Below are 18727 nucleotides of genomic sequence, written 5' to 3'. Positions count from 1 at the left end.
AACACGGACCCACACACTCACCACTAACCCACAACACGGACCCACACACTCACCACGAACCCACAACATGGACCCACACACTCACCACGCACCCACATCCTCACCACGGATCCACACACTCACCACGAACCCACAACACGGAACCACACACTCACCACGAACCCACAACAGGGACCCACACACTCACCATGAGTCCACAAAACTCACCTCGTCAAAAGTTTCGCTCGGATGGCTTCAGCAGAAGTTGTTCGAAAGGCGACGATGATGAAGCTGAAGCAGCTGAAGTTTAAGAAGCTGCCGTCTCCTTCACGCCCGTCTCGAACACTGAGGAAGCACGTGGTGATTGCGACGTAACCGGTGATGTCACAGAGCGAGGGACGTGACCACGCCCCCTTTAGCTACGCCCTCCGAGTGACGTGCCAATGCGCGACCACGCCCCCGGAAGCTGCCCCCTGCCCCTCCTCTTTGGGTGACCTCCACCCCCAGCTTCTACTTCCGCTTCCGGTCGGGGCGAATGGCGGCGATGGCGGGAAAAATCTGAACCCTGTCTGGGCCTCTTCGTGGTCGACTCAGCCTGAAGATGCCGACACGGGGCTCTGTGTGAGGTAAGTCTGTGGGTCTCTGTGTGGTGAGTTTGTGGGTCTCTGTGTGGTGAGTCTTTGGGTCTCTGTGTGGTCATCGTGTGGACATTCTGATTACCACCATAGGAATGTGGAATTTCCACCACCGGCTAGGGACCACGAACGGAGATGAGTAGAGTTCAGTGAGGCTTTGAAAGTGGAGAAACGGTGACTTTGAAGTCTAAGTTTGGCATAGCTGCCGTCTTTACTGTCGCCTGCTTAACCCTTATTGCTGAGATGAAGAGTGGGGAAATCAGCTCGTGGTTTTTAAAACAATTGTGCCTGTACAATTATTCCTTTTGTAATAACAGCCATAGAGGGTTCACGTGGGGATTGGCTTGCCGGTGCTGCTTGTAGCCAATAAGGGTTGAAATAGGGACCATGGCCCAGGCGTGATCACGGCATGTCATCAGGAGTGATTGGCCTAGCCATTCGGGGCCCCAGCTAATGGGGAGCCGGATGAGGGGCGTGGTCCCGGGATTGACAGGGAACCATCGAGAATGGTCGAAGCTGTCCATGAACGATTGGCTGGGGGGACCACGTGACGAAGAGATTAAGAGAGAGTGAGAGAGAACGATCGAGAGCAGACTGGGAAACGATAAGAGCAGGGTCACGCGCGGACGGGGGCTCGGGGTGCCACGTGCGCGGTGGGGACTTGGTGTAAAGTCTGTCCTCTCTCCGTTGTCTGCCAGCAACGGAGAGTGAGTGAGTAAAGTGTATTGTGGAAGTGGAAATAAAAAGGACTGATTCCGAAGCCGTCTCAAGAAGGATTATTACACTGGTGTCAGAAGTGCTTCTGTGACTGTTTGGACGATCGTCAAGATGTCTAAACACCCCAGAAAAAAGAACCTGCCCGTGCCTCTATCGGAGGAAGAGGTCGAGACGGATGAAGATGAGCTGTTGGGAGCTACAGCCCTTATGCCGCCTGCTCATGACACTCTCCTCGACGCCTCTCAGCGTCGACCAGGGGAAGATGCGACCACCGCAGGAACAAAAGACGAATGGCGGCTGATGGCGGAGCAGATTGAATCGTTACGCGCCATTCTGCTAAGCCTGGTGACCGCGGTGGCGTCCTCACCAGCCGTGGGTCGCCAGATCGCCGATCAGCTGGACGCCGCGGGAAGAGGTCCTGAAAAAGAATCGGAGTCCGCCATTAATCCTGCCACGCGGGAGGACGCCGTCGTCTTGGGTGGGGCGGCTGCACCGGAGTCGTCAGCCGCCATTTTGGGCGCACCTACCACCACGCGGCCGCCGGACGCCATTTTGCCTGCAGCGGGTGGAGAGCGGGAACGGCAGTCGGAGACGCCCGCGGCGCGCGCGTGCCACCGCGGACATCGCCTTCCACAAATTAAAGAATTTATCGCCGGGGGCGATTGGAGTGCTTTTACGTGGCGCTTCGAGTCAGCTTTTAGATCTGTGAACTGGACGGAGGAAGAAGCGCTGGGAGCGCTACCTACACTGCTCGATGATGTGTCTCTGGGAGTCTTCCGCTCCATCCCGGCGTCCAAGAAGAAGACACTGCGGAATGCGTTCGCAGAGAAGGCGGAATTTTATGACCCACCGACATCAGCCACCAGAAAATTTATGTCGCGTCGCCGAGCACCGGAGGAATCGCCGTTGGCTTATCGGGGGGCGTTGATGGCGCTGGCCATGGCTGCCTACCCCGACGCGACGGCCGATCATTTGGATCCACTCATCCTTTCCCGTATGCTGGAGTTGTCTCAGGAGCTCAACATCTCTCTACCAGTGTGCGGCCACGAACCGCTTTCATCGCGATGGGTGGCGCGCTGCCTGGACGCTACGTTTAATATCAAGCGTTGGGACCAGATGGCGGCGTGGACGGGGAAACCCGATATCGATGGGCCGCCTCTGGGATGGTCTCCGCGACTGGTGGTCCACTGCTCCGACGACTCGGGCGACGACGACATGCTGGCTGCTGCTGTTCCGCATAGGAATCCGGGACGGCAGCTGCGCGACCAGCGTGGCGACTACACGAACCGGCCGCGTGCAAGGGCCGGGTCGTCCGACCGCCGGCCGACGTCGGCCGCGTGTTTCAAGTGCGGCAGACGGGGCCACTTCGCCCGTGACTGCCGCTGCCGACCTCTGCTGTCGCCTCTTCTGCCGAGGGGACCTCCATCTCCTCCACCTGCTGCGGAACTGCAACAACCTCGGGCGAGTCGGCACAAATCAGACAACCGGCAGGTCTTGTCACATCACTCATCCACTCGCACTCATTCTTACACTCCTAAGGATAATTTTACTTATCCTGCTCCATTGACACGCTCTGCTACACAGTGGAAGAAATTGGCTCGCAGGATTGTGGCTGCGGCGTCGGGCTCGTCGACGGTACAAGGTACCATCGACGGCATTGACGTCCGTATCTTGGTGGACACTGGCGCATCGGCTACCATCATTTCTGATGTTATTTTTCATTTGTTGTCCATTCCTGCGTCGCGGATACGCAAGGTTAATGATGCGTGTGTTGCCGCCAATGGGGGGAGCATGGGTATCTGCGGACAGGTGGATGTGAGCATCGCTATCGGAAATATTACCGCCGCAGGACCTGTGTTAATTTCTCGCTCGCTAGCTGTTCCATGCTTGTTGGGTACAGATTTCCTGCGCCGGATGCCGCTGAGAATACGGGTCGACCAGGGCTGTTTGGAAATGCCGGGGGGTCGTAGGATGGCGTTCCTGCCTTCCCTGCTGGCCAATGTGCCTACAGGTAACGCAGTTACTGCTGTCGTTGCGGCTACGGTGGAGGTTCCATCGGGAGCGCAAATGCTTATCCCGCTGCGTTACTGAAAACCACTTCAAATGGGAAGGGATGCGAAGGGCGTGCTATTATCCCCATCGAATTCGGTATCGAAATCTTTTTCTTTGGCGGCGGCACAAACGATCGTGCGCCCAGGTCAGGCACCTTTCATACAGGTCTTGTATGGGGGACCTGACCGCGTTGTTGTTCCGGAGGGATCGGTGCTGGCTCACGCCACTACCGATTTCGCCTCTTGTGACAAACCGCCGCGCGCTCGGATGCCCGCGGATGGGTCTCCGCATGATCGTTCACAAGAACGCTGGATCGCAGATTTATGCGGAGAGAATTCTTCCTTGTCAAATGAACATAGGAACGCCTTGCATTCGCTATTGCTGCGGTACGCTGATGTTTTCAGCAGAAATGATTTGGACCTCGGCCGCACGTCGCTTTTGTCGCACCATATTGAAACCGGTGCGGCGCCTCCCGTCTGTATGCACCCTCACCGCATGAGCCCGGCGGAAAGGGAACACGTGCGTGGGGTAGTAGATGAATTGCTGGCGGCCGATATTATTTCGCCGTCCAACAGCCCTTGGGGCGCGCCCGTCGTTCTGGTTAAGAAGAAAGATGGTGGTACGAGGTTTTGCGTTGATTTCCGCCGGTTGAACAAAATTTCGGTAGCGGACGCGTACCCCTTACCGAGGATGGATGACTCATTGGATGCTTTATCGGGTGCTAAATTCTTTTCCACCCTTGACCTGTCCTCGGGCTTCTGGCAGCTTCCCCTCGATGACGAGTCAAAAGCCAAAACGGCATTCCGCACGCCGTAAGGTCTCTTTGATTTAATCGGTTGCCGATGGGCCTGAACGCGGCTCTGGCCACGTTTCAGCGGCTCATGGAATTGGTGTTGGCGGGACTGCAGTGGGAAACGTGCCTCATATATCTAGACGATATAATTGTCTTTAGCCGCACATTCGAGCAACATCTCCTACGCCTTGAGACAGTTTTTCAAAGAATGCGTGCGGCTGACCTTAAGTTTAAACCGAGGAAATGCCACCTTCTGCAACACTCCGTCCGTTACCTGGGTCATATTGTCAGTTCGGACGGTGTATCCACTGACCCTCTGAAAACGAAGTGTGTACGTGAGTGGCCCACACCCACCTCGGTGGGTGATGTTCGGCGGTTTATTGGATTCGCTTCCTATTATCGCCGCTTCGTTAAGAACTTTGCGACGTTGGCAAAACCATTACACGTTCTAACTGGCAAAAATCAAAGGTTTAAATGGGGTGCGGAGGAAGAAAGTTCCTTTATGGCACTTCGGGACCACCAGATTTTTCGCAGCCGTTCATCCTTGATACGGATGCTAGTGATATCGGCATTGGGGCCGTTTTGTCGCAACGCAAGGACGGGGTTGAGAGGGTGGTGGCGTACGGCAGCAGGGTTCTATCCCCTGCGGAAACGCGATATTGCGTGACAAGGCGGGAACTTTTGGCAATTGTCCATTTTGTTCGATTGTACCGGCAGTACCTGTATGGACGGAAATTCCTGGTCCGCACTGATCATGCGGCTTTGCAATATTCCCTTAAATTGGATCAGCCGTCAGGCCAATTGGCCCGGTGGTTGGAATCGTTACAGGAATTTTCCTTCGATATAACATACCGAAAGGGGGCACGCCACGCGAACGCTGATGCGCTCTCAAGGCTGCCGCCCGTTCCTCCGTGCACTTGCCTGACGGGCACGCACCGCTGCGCGGCACCGCCCACGTCGCCCTGCCCGGTTATGGGGGCGATAGCGAATGAGGACGACGCAGGAGCGAAAGTGAAGGAGGACCAGCAGGTGTCGGTGGACACCGATGATACCTTACGGCTGCCGCACGCGGTCTGGTTGCGCGAGCAGGAGGCCGATGCCTCGCTGTCTCCGCTACGTAAATTGGTTGGGAAACAGAAATCGCAATTGGCGGGTTGGAAGTGGCAGATGTTCCGGGGTAAGTCAGGGTTGTTAATGTGTACCGACGGGTTGTCTGACCGACCACGCTTGGTAGTGCCTACTTCACTTCGCTACGACCTGCTCCGTGCTCTGCACGCTGATAAGTTGATGCACCTCGGCGTCCAAAAGACTGTGGCCGCGATGCAAAAGGATTTTTTCTGGGTCGGTATGACGGCAGACATCAACGATTTTGTCCGCTCGTGCCATGATTGTGCGAAGAGGAAGCCGCCTCGGAACCACTATGTACCACCGTTGCGTTCCATTGAAGTGTCCCGTATAAACGAATTAGTGGCTCTCGACATTCTGGGTCCGTTTCCCCCGTCGGCTAGGGGCAATAAATACCTTCTAGTCGGGGTGGAATATTTTTCTCGATGGCCGATGGCCTGGCCTCTGCCCGACCAAACGGCAGCGTCCATCACCGACGCTTTCTTGAACGGGTATGTCATGGACAAGGGGGCACCTGAGAGGCTGCTCACAGATCAAGGGAGGAATTTCTCCTCTAAATTGCTTAGGGAAGTTTGTGACGCGCTAGGTACAAAGAAAGTTCGCACCTCCCCATACCATCCACAAACAGATGGTATGGTGGAACGATTCAACCGTACCCTTTCGGCTATGCTTTGTCACACGGTCAGTGACAAGCAAACCGATTGGGACCTGCACATACCAGGCATCTTAGCGGCATACGGCATGGTTCCGCACACGTCCACGGGATACTCACCATTTTTTTTTTATGTATGGCCGTGAAAATGTTCCACCCATCGATGTGCAACTGGGGACGCCGAGTAAACAACCGTCCTGCTCCCTGCCTGACCACGTGCGTGACTCGCTTGAACGAGTAACGGAGGCGCGAGAGGCTGCCCGGTGTGCGACGGCCCGTGCTCAGGCAAGGAACGAACGGTATGCGTGTCGATCGCATACTCGCATGCCTTGGTCAGTGGGAGACCTGGCGTGGCTCCACTGCCCCCAGGTACCGGCGGGCACATCCCCTAAACTGCACAGGCCGTGGCGGGGGCCTGTGACGCTGGTAGATGTTCGGAACTCGCAAATTATCCGCGTTCAATACGGAAAACGTCGGTGGTATGTTCATTCCTCGCGACTTAAACCCTATGTTGACGCGCGTGTCGGTCCTTCATCTCCACTAGCTGACCTGCCGGGTTCTGCCGGGCCGACTACGCCGCTTGACACGCCCGTTGATCCCAGGGGGGACTGTGTTGTGCCTCCTGCAGATGAACAGGTTCTGAGGGCTGAGGAAGCCCCCGCTGCCCCCCCTCCAACGGGGCCCGCCCTGGACGTGACCAAGCACCAACAACCTACTTCTTCTTCGAGCCTGCCACCTCCTGTCCATCCGGAAGCAAAGCGACCTTGCGCTGGGAGCGGAGAGGGTCCCGCGTCGCGTAGGCGGTCGAAATCTCTTCCGTTTCATTAACGTTTGATCGTTTCGCTGATTTCCCTGTCGTTACTGCGCTGCAGGGGCACCCTAATGTATGTCGTGATTTTTTTTTATTATGGGTGACTGTTTTAAATGTTGTTAGGCGCGGGAACGCCGGTTCACCCTCGAATTGTTAAACGCACCTTGGTGCCCTAATAAGATGTTGCGGAATTGGTTCTTCACCCTTTTCCCAGCCGAGACGGCTAAATTTTTTCACCGGAGGGGGGGGGGGGTGATGTAATAACAGCCATAGAGGGTTCACGTGGGGATTGGCTTGCCGGTCCTGCTTGTAGCCAATAAGGGTCGAGATAGAGACCATGGCCCAGGCGTGATCACGGCATGTCATCAGGAGTGATTGGCCTAGCCATTCGGGGCCCCAGCTAATGGGGAGCCGGATGAGGGGCGTGGTCCCGGGATTGACAGGGAACCATCGAGAATGGTCGAAGCTGTCCATGAACGATTGGCTGGGGGGACCACGTGACGAAGGGATTAAGAGAGAGTGAGAGAGAACGATCGAGAGCAGACTGGGAAACGATAAGAGCAGGGTCACGCGCGGATGGGGGCTCCGGGTGCCACGTGCGCGGTAGGGACTTAGTGTAAAGTCAGTCCTCTCTCCGTTGTCTGCCAGCAACGGAGAGTGAGTGAGTAAAGTGTATTGTGGAAGTGGAAATAAAAAGGACTGATTCCGAAGCCGTCTCAAGAAGGATTATTACACATTCATATCATACGTGCCTTTCTCTACTCGTGCATATGGGGCATTAGAATAACACCACGGGTGAATACTTTTTACACGAATGCTGTTGCATGAGTTTACTACGAAACATAAATGAGGAATGATATTAAGCAGACCGAATTTATCATCATTATTACAGTTTCTATTATTTACTCAAGTGAAAACAATTCAACATACAAAATGGTAAGCATAAACAACTATCAAAGAAATGCATCTATCTCATATACAGTATGTGCGTCAATAGATCTGAGCTTATTGAAATTCCATGTATTTTTTCCGGAAGAATTTGGAAAAATGTAATCTGTAACACTGATATAACAAGTCACGCAAAACATAAAATAGATATACTGTTTATATCCATCACACACTGTTGCTGTAACAAGTCATAGTTTCATTGCAACTCACGGCCACTGGAAAATTAACCAATCTTAATTGCCATGCATGCACTTTTTTTAACCGCAATTCGTAGACAATCGTTCCTTCATTTGTCTCTACAACAAACATCTTTAGTACCGGCGCTCATAGTGGCAAGTCGTATACAAATCCATACATTTGTTAACATTATTCACCCTTGGAGTGTGCACGACCATCATGCACAGTTTTAACAACACGGTTGCCAAAGACATTGTTGTTTTCAGAGATCTAGGAGCCAGCTGCTTTGATGTTTATGAGTTTAACATTTTACGTTGTGGCAATGAGAACCACTGTCACATCTGATGGCTCTTCCAACATGGTTCCCGTCCAAAACGTGTGCTCGGCGTTTACATCATTCTCCACACAGCGGTGTACATGACGAGAAACTTAATTTGTCTAGACGCGAGTCATCCTGTCAATCACAGCAGTATTTTGTCGTACATAGGGCTCGTCCTAAACAGGAGGGACGTGTGAACGATGGTATCAATAATCGAATATGTATAATCTTTGACCTAGGTAACAAAATGCGACTGAAAATGTTCATGGACAATCAGTATGTTCTAAACTGTCTTCTCATTCCGATATTTTTTTATTGAGTTGCAAGTTTGGAAGAAAAAAAAAGATGTAACGTGAAGACAAATCTGATTGCCGTGTTAGGTAGTTTTTGCGAAGTCTTGAGGTCTGGTTGGGGGGGGGGGCATACCAAAGTAATTGTCCAATTCACTGCTGATTGAAGGCTTCCCCACAACATGTTTGTCATGGTTGTTGTTTGACTAGGCCCTCACTACACTGGTCATTGCAGGTTGATGAAGGGGAGCCAAGGCTGGCTCAAGTGTTAAACCTCGGGCCGGGTATCAAACGTCTTCCGTCACATGGGCTATGAAGAGCAACTCTTCGAGGTTCAGTTGTATGTGAATGCACTGCGCCACCATTCCACTTTATTGTAAATCGGAAAATTTCCAGAGACAAACACTGGTATCGCTGTAATACTCCACTCGGAATGTGCGATTATTGCAAAATATACGACTGTTGTGTTGTGGAATAATGAATCGGTGGTTGTCTTGTGGAAAGTCTCTATGGAATTACCACTAATGGAGATGGGTGACGCCCCAGTGCTCGCATGAACATTGTCTTAGCTTGATTGTCGTATAATAGCCGTGAAATAATTACTAAACTTTTTTGTTATTTACCAGGGAAGGCCCACTAAGCTATATAACTCTTTTTTAGAAGCGATCTGGCCACGAATGATAGCAAAACGAAGTGACTTATCGCTTGGAAATTTTTCGCAGCCAAATACTCCGAACGCATGTTTATATTCTAAATGTGGAGGGAAAAACCGGGGGATCCAGAGAAAAATCCACGCGACCACGGGGAGAATATGCAAACCCCAAATATGCTGATGTCAGGGTCGAGATCGAATCCACGACTTCGTGTATACCAGTCGAGGTAGTTAACATTTCGCTACCGTGGTAACTGTAATACAAGGTAATGGTACAGCCCCTGCAATTATTTGTGCCACTGCTGGTGAAAGGGCCTCTGCTAGAAATAGCTCAAGAGTGCTGTTCTAGAGGGTATTTTTTGGTGAGCTCTTCCAAGCTTGCAAGACGCCTTGGAATAGGTTGTAGTAACCCACACTTTATCCTGCCGCTCGTAGAAAACAACCCCCACAAAACATCCTTTACATCATTCTGAAATTTAGTAGAGCACAATTATTACCGCACGGTATTATTATTACGTAATTAGTGCTCGTGAAGCCTTCTTCGCCGGCTGCCACGCTGCTCTGTTGCACAAGCGGCACTTAGTCTCGCGTGGCTGGGCCATGCTCCTGGCAAAGTGTTCGGTTTTTGGGTACCGCGTGTGCGCGCTCAAGAATTTGCCGGGCGATGACAACCCCTGCCCCCCCCCACTCAACACTTAGGGCGATCTCGTGCACAGATATGGGTAAACAGACAACGAAAACCATGGGGCCCATTTGGAAAATAATTTGTTTATTGCTACTATGACCAGTTTAGGTCACCATAAAAAAATACATGCTTAACTAAATGGCCGTTACCCAAAATAACTGCCTGACTGACTATATAGTTGGTGCACATTTGCATCTGGATTAAGGTCAGACTAAACCTAACCCAAGAGCATGATCTGGAATTCTAAAGGGAATAATTGCACCACTCTCTGACCAAGCAGAAACAGTTGGCACTGGCAGTTTGATGATCATACCTTGTCAGACTGCACTCATAGAGGTTGTTTAATGCTCCTGACATCTTTATGGCAATCTATGTTGATGGGGTGCTATTATAGGCCCTCCTGAAAATCCACAATTATGCCACAGTCTGTCTACCTGTTGTAGGGGGGGGGGGCGGGAGTGCGTATCAGACTCGCCGTGGTACCAAAGTATATGCGGATACGTCCGATATGTGAACGTCTGTTGAACACGACGTTTACCAGCACCGTACGCACGGATTGGTTACGAGACACAAGATTAAAGCGCAGACTCCTTTAAACGTTACAAGCGTGCTTTACGTACGTTTAACTTCTTTCCCACCATACGTAGCCAACCGTGTTAATCGGAGGAGGTGCGGGGGCAGGACAACAAACTAAACGCAGAAGGCAGTTCTGAAAGAATGAGTCGTTCTAAAGAAATGCGCCTGGGAAGTGAGCGAATGTACACGAGATGAAGAAACACCGCTTGAAAAGGTCGGATTTTGGAACATCGATAGAAATAAGCAAACGGCCTGCCTGGCCCAGGACGACGACTCGAGACTTGACGACCGATGGTGTCTTCACTTCGGAGTACAGTACAACAGCCTCACTCTGCGTTCACACCACACTTATATCTGCTTTGGCGTGGCCGGCTCCGCCCCGGCGTGGCTGGCTCCGCCCAGGCCACGCCTCCCCTCCCAGGCCACGCCTCCCTTCCCAGGCCACGCCTCCCTTCCCCCACCTCTGGGAAGGTCCGGATCCCTCCACCACGTGACCCCCCAGGCACCCCCTTGGGGGCCCCAGCCCTCGTACGGGCCGACACAGTAGTGACCGTTCTATGTCACTACACTAGTAAGGGCAGAACTCTACGATCTTGATTTTTGATTAGAGTGTGCTGATTTTTAAAGGTGCATTGAAAAATTTATATTCTGCTACTGATACTCCTGCTGTTGTGGAGTGACTCATGCAGCCAACTACAGCTGCAAAGTTTGGTCGTACATGTTATGTGTATCGTTTATTGTTAAATTTGAATCACAGTTTCTATGATCACTGTTACATTGTATTTATAGCCTTATTTTTGTGATTTTGAAAACGTTTTGTTAAGCCATGTTTGTTTGTTGTAGTACAGAGTTAGCCTGATAACTTTAATCTACATTGTCTAATGGTTGTTATTGTTTGACTTGCATCCCACTTGGATTTTTGCACATGGCGTTGGAATCCGGTGTTTATTCTGGAAGACTTTGCTGTTTTATCCAGGATTTTTCTGTTGCGATGTTTCTTGCTTTTTTTTGCGGTTGCACCCGAGTCAAGAGCCGCATGGCTCACAGGGTTATAAAACAACACATTCCTGCGGAGGGAGCTGGTAGGAACGTTGGGTTGCTCGGTCAATGGCCAGGGTCAACGGCGGCGTGGCGTATTCTGCAAATATGGCCGACTGTGAGGGCGGGCACAAGCTGGCATGAGTAGGTTAAACGTTGAGTTTTATCAGGGCACCACGGGGTGACCAGCCCCTCCCCACCCAGCCCCACCCCTCCCACCCCCCACCCAGCCCCTCCCCTCCCCACCCAGCCCCTCCCCACCCTCCCCACCCACGCCCTCCCTGCACAACGGACGGACATAATAATCCCCTGTCGGCTGGTGTAACCAGAAGGTTCCTACCAGTATTAATGAAACTGAAACAAGGACTGTTAGATAAGTATCTTGGCAAGCCCTGATATGTTGCTGTTACTGTCATTGTTTAGACCCCAAGTGAGTCAGCATTTAAAACATGCATAACGAACCTTTTTAAAGCTCTTAGAATATGAATAACATGTCTACAATGATTGTGTTCTGATTGCTGGCACAATTGTGCCCTCAATTACATGTACTAAATGTTATTCAACATTGGGGAGGAGTTTGCCTTCATGTTCAGACACTCGCTGCTGCCATAGTTGTCTCCAATCTGAAGGCACAGCCACATGGATGGTATTTCTGACATCAAATAACCTGCGAAGTCATGCTCGGGTTATAACAAATAATTTTAAGTATGGTCATATGACCCTGATGACGTACAAGGCATAGGGGGGGGCCTTTATCAAGCATTCTATTAATACAAATGGTCTGTACATTGACATGCATGTCTGGATTAGAGGTTAAATATCATTAAGTCTGGCGATGATGTTTAATGCAGGCGGAATAAACATGTTCATGTGGATGAATGAGTGATCGGACGCATGCATGATTGGGCAAACGAGCGAGTGAATGGCTTGTAAAGCAACAGGCATGAAATTTATTGAATTGGTACAGTGAGTGGTCAAATATGTAATAATTGAGAGGATGAATAAGTCAAAAGGTTGCAAAATCTGAGCGTTCCAACCTCCCCAGGCCATCCAACTTCATACAGCATCTACTCCTTCCCAACAACATGGACAGCCAAATCAAGTGGGCTGAGATCTTGGATGACTATGAGGGTAAGTCCCAGATACCTGCATCACATTGCTTATATGCAGAGAAGGAGGCTCCTTGATCAATTACTTTTAGTAGACATGGCTTGGTGGTGATGGGAAGACGTAATGATCGAGTCTGGCTGAGAGGATGGGTTCAGATCTGAGTTTCAGCCATTTTTGTTTAAACTGGGGTCTCAAGCTAAACATGACTTGTAAAGTTTTACTGCCATGTGATGAATATTTCTCAATATCAGGTCCTGTTGTGTGGTAAGAGGCAATTACAGCGATCTTAAAATTATTTCTGTGAAACTCCACGTCCTTCGTTCTCTAATTCCATACTCGTCGTTTGAATTCATTTTCTGTTCTTTGTAGGCCGGGAGTCGTCGTGTCAATCGACCACGTGGGGGGACATGGATAAGATGGACCCTTTCCCAGGCCAAAGTTGCTACAAGCATCACTCCCCAAAGGTGTGGGGTCTGTGGGAGTCAAACACACAACATTCTCTCCAAAACTAGCACACCATCACACCAAAATATCACTACACCATCTCTTCACATTACCTTTCTCATGACACCACACCACCACGGCCAATTAAATGCACCATCATAGAGCCTCATCGTGTGTCTATACCATCACAAGACACCATCTCTCGAGAACATTCCACTATTTGACCTCTCCAAATAACAACACCATCTCCCGACATCATCACCCGATCTCTCCACCATCCCACTCATGCAAGCACTTGAAGTGGTAATTTATTACCAATGAAGACAGAATTATATAAATCAGTCACATTAATTGTCTGTTAGTTGATTTTGAAGTTGCCATTCCAGTTGCCCACTATGGGCACTACAGTGAAATGTGTCGTTATTATGGGCTACAAGATCTTTATAATGGAGCAATCTGTGGAAACTATTGCAGTGATGATTGTTGACAACAATTGCTATGAAATCTTCGCAGTCGATCACAGCCTTAAGTGCATGTATGGGGTTTGTGAGGATATATTTATATTTACACGATCTAACCCGAAGATATATTTATTATGGGTTTAGAGGGTTAGCGTTTTAGGGGTATAGGTGTGTTAAGGGTTAGGCGTCTTGAGGGTTAGTTCTTTCGAGGGTTGTGGTTTAGATTGTTTGGGATTCAGGTTAGGGATTTAGGGTTTTAGAAGGTTAGGGTTTCGAGGTTCAGAGTGTTAGGGGTTCAGAGTGTTTACAGGCTTTGGTTTTTAATGGCTTAGAAGGTTTGGGTTCCAATGGTTAGGGGTTTAGAGGGTAATGGGTTTTTGGTGGGTTGGGGTGTAATGGTTGAGGGTTAGGGGCCTAGGAATTTAGAAGGTTGGGGGTTTAGACGGTTAGGGTTTTAAGGGTAAAGGGGTTTAGAGGGTTTAGGATTTAGAGGTTTAGGGTTTAGCAGGTTATGGGTTTAGAGGGTTAGGGGTTTAGATAGTTATGTGTTTGGATGTTTAGAGGGTTTATGGGTTTTAATTGTTAGAGGTTTAGTGGTTTAGGTCTCTGTGTGAGTCTAACCGGTCTGTGTGATTCTATGGTAAGATTAAAATAGTTCATACTTTATTATTCTTTCGGTAAAGTCACGTAGGTAGAAATAAAATTAAACAAATCACGACGTATCGATCGCAACACAAGCGATCTTCATCAGGTGGGACAACCACAGCAAGAAAATGCTGAAGTCGGCGGGAGAGCTGCCGTGGCAAGAGGTTATATAGTTAAGAGAGGGGGGAGGAGGCACGGGAAGAGAGGGGGGGGGGGTGTGTGCTAGGGAGAGGGGGGGCACGTGAGCGCTAGGGGAAGAGGACGTGAGGCTGAGAGGGGGGGGGGAAGTGGTCAGGGCTAGAAGTGGGAAGGTGGTGGAAGAACAGATAGAGGACGTGAGGCTGGGGGGGGACGTGGGCAGGGTGAGCAGCAAACCGGCAGGTAATGATGGAAACAACAAGTTAAGGCATTGCCTGGTTGATAACATCCTTCCAATGATTGTTCAATTTGTATCCATCTTCTCGGTTGAAGTTTTGTCTATGTTTATATATCTGGACGGCTTCATAAACAAACTTTTGATAGTAGCCCGAAGGTTTGCAGAGTACCTTGGTCTCGGACAAAACCAATATCATGTGAGCCCACAGCTTTATAACAATGGTCAGCTACGGCAGAGGTATTGGTTCTGCCATGTTTCAGATCTGCCTTGTGTTCGCGAACACGGTCCGAGAAGTGTCGTTTCATTTCCCCAATGTAACTGCTACCACAGGTTCATCTCAGTTTGTAGATTCCAGGGAAATGCATGTCAGGAATGATCTCCTTCACAGATGGGATTAGATCACGGATTTTGTGTACTGTAATGAATCGGACCTGGATCTTGTGTTTGTTTAAGATTTTGGAAATCTTTTGGTAACACCTGGTATGTATGGTAAAGTGATGGTTTTGATTGGACTCTCAGGAGATTGTTTCTCCATGGTTGGAGAAACAGCTTTGCGAAAAATGCGGTCTGAGTACCCATTCATCTTGAGGGCTTGGTGTACGTGTTCCAGATCACTGGCTAGGTGGTGTTGGTCGTAGATGCAGTGGGCCCTAAGGTGTAGTGTTTTGATGAGGGAATCCTTCTGTGCTGGACGGTAGTGGGAATCAGGTTTTAGATAGGAATCTGTGTGGGTGGCTTTCCTGTAGACAGAATGTCCCAAGGATCCATCAGGTCTCCTCTCAAACAGAACATCTAAGAATGGTAGTTTGCCATCTTTCTCCACTTCCATGGTGAATCTGATGGATGGGTGGCTGGAATTGATGTGGTCCAGGAAATGGTTCAATGCTGGGAGGCCATGTGGCCAAATGACGAAAGTGTCATCCACATACCTCTTCCACAGGGAAGGACACAGGGTGGACGTCTGGATGGCGTCTGATTCAAACTTTTCCATAAACACATTGGCTAGAAAGTACCATTCCAGGTGAAGTAAGTGTTGGTGCCTAAGCAAAGTTGGTACGTCAGGATTCAGTCCATGTTGGACTAAGTCTTCAATTATTTCTAAATCGCTAAAATCTTAAACCCCTTTACCCTTAAAACCCTCACCCTCTAAACCCCTAAACCTCTAAACCCCAAACCCTCTAAATACCTAACCCTCTAAACCTCTAAACCGATCACCCTGTACATCTCTAAACCCTCAACTTATAATCCTCTAAATCCCTAACCCTTTAAACCGATTTACCCATAAAACCCTATCCATATAACTCCTCACCCTTTGAAACCCTAACCCAAATACCATAAAATCCCAAACCCCCTAACACTCTAAACCTCTTTACTGTTAAAACAATAATTTTCTAAACCCCTAGATCTCTCCACCCCTAATCCTTTAAACACCTAACCCTCAAAACTCTTAACCCTTTGTGTGGAGTGTGGTGTGTGGTGGGTGTCACGGGGTGGGTGCAGGGTGTGTGTGGTGTGTGGTGGGTGTCACGGGGTGGGTGGGTGCAGGGTGTGTGTGTTGTGTGGTGTGTGGTGGGTAGTGGGTGTCATGGGGTAGGTGGGTGGGTGCAGGGTGTGTGTGGAGTGTGGTGGGTGTCACGGTGTGGGTGGGTGCAGGGTGTGTGGTGTGTATCACGGGGTGGGTGGGTGCAGGGTGTGTGTGGAGTGTGGTGGGTAGTGGGTGTCATGGGGTAGGTGGGTGGGTGCAGGGTGTGTGTGGAGTGTGGTGGGTGGTGGGTATCACGGGGTGGGTGGGTGCAGGGTGTGTGTGGAGTGTGGTGGGTAGTGGGTGTCATGGAGTAGGTGGGTGGGTGCAGGGTGTGTGTGGAGTGTGGTGGGTGTCACGGGGTGGGTGGGTGCAGGGTGTGTGTGGAGTGTGGTGGGTGGTGGGTATCACGGGGTGGGTGGGTGCAGGGTGTGTGTGGAGTGTGGTGGGTGGTAGGTGTCACGGGGTGTGTGCAGGGTGTGTGTGGAGTATGGTGTGTGGTGGGTGTCACGGGGTGGGTGGGTGCAGGATGTGTGGTGTGTATCACGGGGTGGGTGGGTGGGTGGGTGCAGGGTGTGTGTGGTGTGCAGTAGATGGTGGGTGTCATGGGGTGGGTGGGTGGGTGCAGGGTGTGTGTGGTGTGTGGTGTGTGGTGGGTGTCACGGAGTGGGTGGGTGCGCAGGGTGTGTGTGGTTGGTGGTGGGTGTCACGGGGTGGGTGGGTGGGTGCAGGGTGTGTGTGGAGTGTGGTGTGTGGTGGGTGTCACTGGGTGGGTGGGTGCAGGGTGTGTATGGTGGGTGGTGGGTATCACGGGGTGGGTGGGTGCAGGGTGTGTGGAGGGTGGTGGGTGTCACGGGGTGGGTGGGTGCAGGGTGTGTGTGGAGTGTGGTGGGTGGTGGGTATCACGGGGTGGGTGGGTGCAGGGTGTGTGTGGAGTATGGTGTGTGGTGGGTGTCACGGGGTGGGTGGGTGCAGGGTGTGTGGTGTGTATCACGGGGTGGGTGGGTGGGTGGGTGCAGGGTGTGTGTGGTGTGCAGTAGGTGGTGGGTGTCATGGGGTGGGTGGGTGGGTGCAGGGTGTGTGTGGTGTGTGGTGTGTGGTGGGTGTCACGGAGTGGGTGGGTGCGCAGGGTGTGTGTGGTGGGTGGTGGGTGTCACGGGGTGGGTGGGTGGGTGCAGGGTGTGTGTGGAGTGTGGTGTGTGGTGGGTGTCACTGGGTGGGTGGGTGCAGGGTGTGTGTGGTGGGTGGTGGGTATCACGGGGTGGGTGGGTGCAGGGTGTGTGGAGGGTGGTGGGTGTCACGGGGTGGGTGGGTGCAGGGTGTGTGTGGGGTGTGTGGAGGATGGTTGGTGTCACGGGGTGGGTGGGTGCAGGGTGTGCGTGGTGGGTGTGGTGATAGTGGTCGTGGATCACAACGATCAACGACCACAACCATCTCTACTGTGCGGTGGACCGGCCACCACACAGCAGCGCGCGTCGGAGGAGTGAGCGGATGACTCTCCCCATGCGGGTCAGGCCCCCTGGCTTCCTCTTCTCCTGCATCACCATCACCTGATCCTCTACCCTTGTTTTCTCCTTCTACTCCACCACCATCTCTTCCACCACGATCTCCTCCACGAGGGTGTCCTCTTGCACGACCAGCTCCTCCACCAGGGACTCCTCCTGCACGACCAGCTGCTCCACCAGAGTCTCCTCCTCCTGCACCACCAGCTCCTCCACCAGGGTCTCCTCCTCCTGCACCACCAGCTCCTCCACCAGGGTCTCCTCCTCCTGCATCACCAGCTCCTCCACCAGAGTCTCCTCCTCCTGCACCACCAGCTCCTCCACCAGAGTCTCCTCCTCCTGCACCACCAGCTCCTCCACCAGGGTCTCCTCCTCCTGCACCACCAGCTCCTCCACCAGGGTCTCCTCCTCCTGCACCACCAGCTCCTCCACCAGGGTCTCTTCCTCCTGCACCACCAGCTCCTCCACCAGGGTCTCCTCCTTCTGCACCACCAGCTCCTCCACCAGGATCTCTTCCTCCTGCACCACCAGCTCCTCCACCAGGGTCTCCTCCTCCTGCACCACCAGCTCCTCCAACAGGGTCTCTTCCTCCTGCACCACCAGCTCCTCCACCAGGGTCTCCTCCTCCTCCTGCATCACCAGCTCCTCCACCAGGGTCTCCTCTTCCTCCACAACCTTCAGCTTCCATTCAGAGGCCTGGGCGAGCGACGAGAATGGGGGCAGCGCCGGCTCCGCTCTGTGAAGAGATGCGCACGACATCGTTCAAACTTACTGCTACAGCAGAGACTGCAGCCATCCCTCCTCCACCATCGGGGGGGGTGGGGGGGGGACTGGCGATGTCACAGTGGATGAAGGGCTACATGGCAAAGATATGGCCGCTTCATTAGTTGTCCTCACCCAGAAAGTAATTATACAAATATATCCGTATATAACCGAATGTACACGTGGGATTTGAACTCTCCGTGTATTAGTTTGTGGGCGGCAGGGCTGGAACTCACAGCCAAAGAGGGACCTGGGTTTAATGCCCATACTTGGGCCACTTTCTCCATGTGGAATATGGAGTTGTTATTTGCCTTGGCCCCACACCTCTCTATGGACTGCCTTGGACATTGGACAAGCATAAAGTGGGTTACCGTCGTTCAGCAGCTCCAAAGCACTGTACACGGCCAGGAGTAGCAGTGGTGGTGGCATTGCTGGTGTTGCTGGTGACTGCGGTCC

This window comes from Lampetra fluviatilis, chromosome 38 (assembly GCF_964198595.1).
Source record: "Lampetra fluviatilis chromosome 38, kcLamFluv1.1, whole genome shotgun sequence".
Classification (NCBI taxonomy): domain Eukaryota; kingdom Metazoa; phylum Chordata; class Hyperoartia; order Petromyzontiformes; family Petromyzontidae; genus Lampetra; species Lampetra fluviatilis.
Note: the sequence above shows the minus strand (reverse complement) of the source record.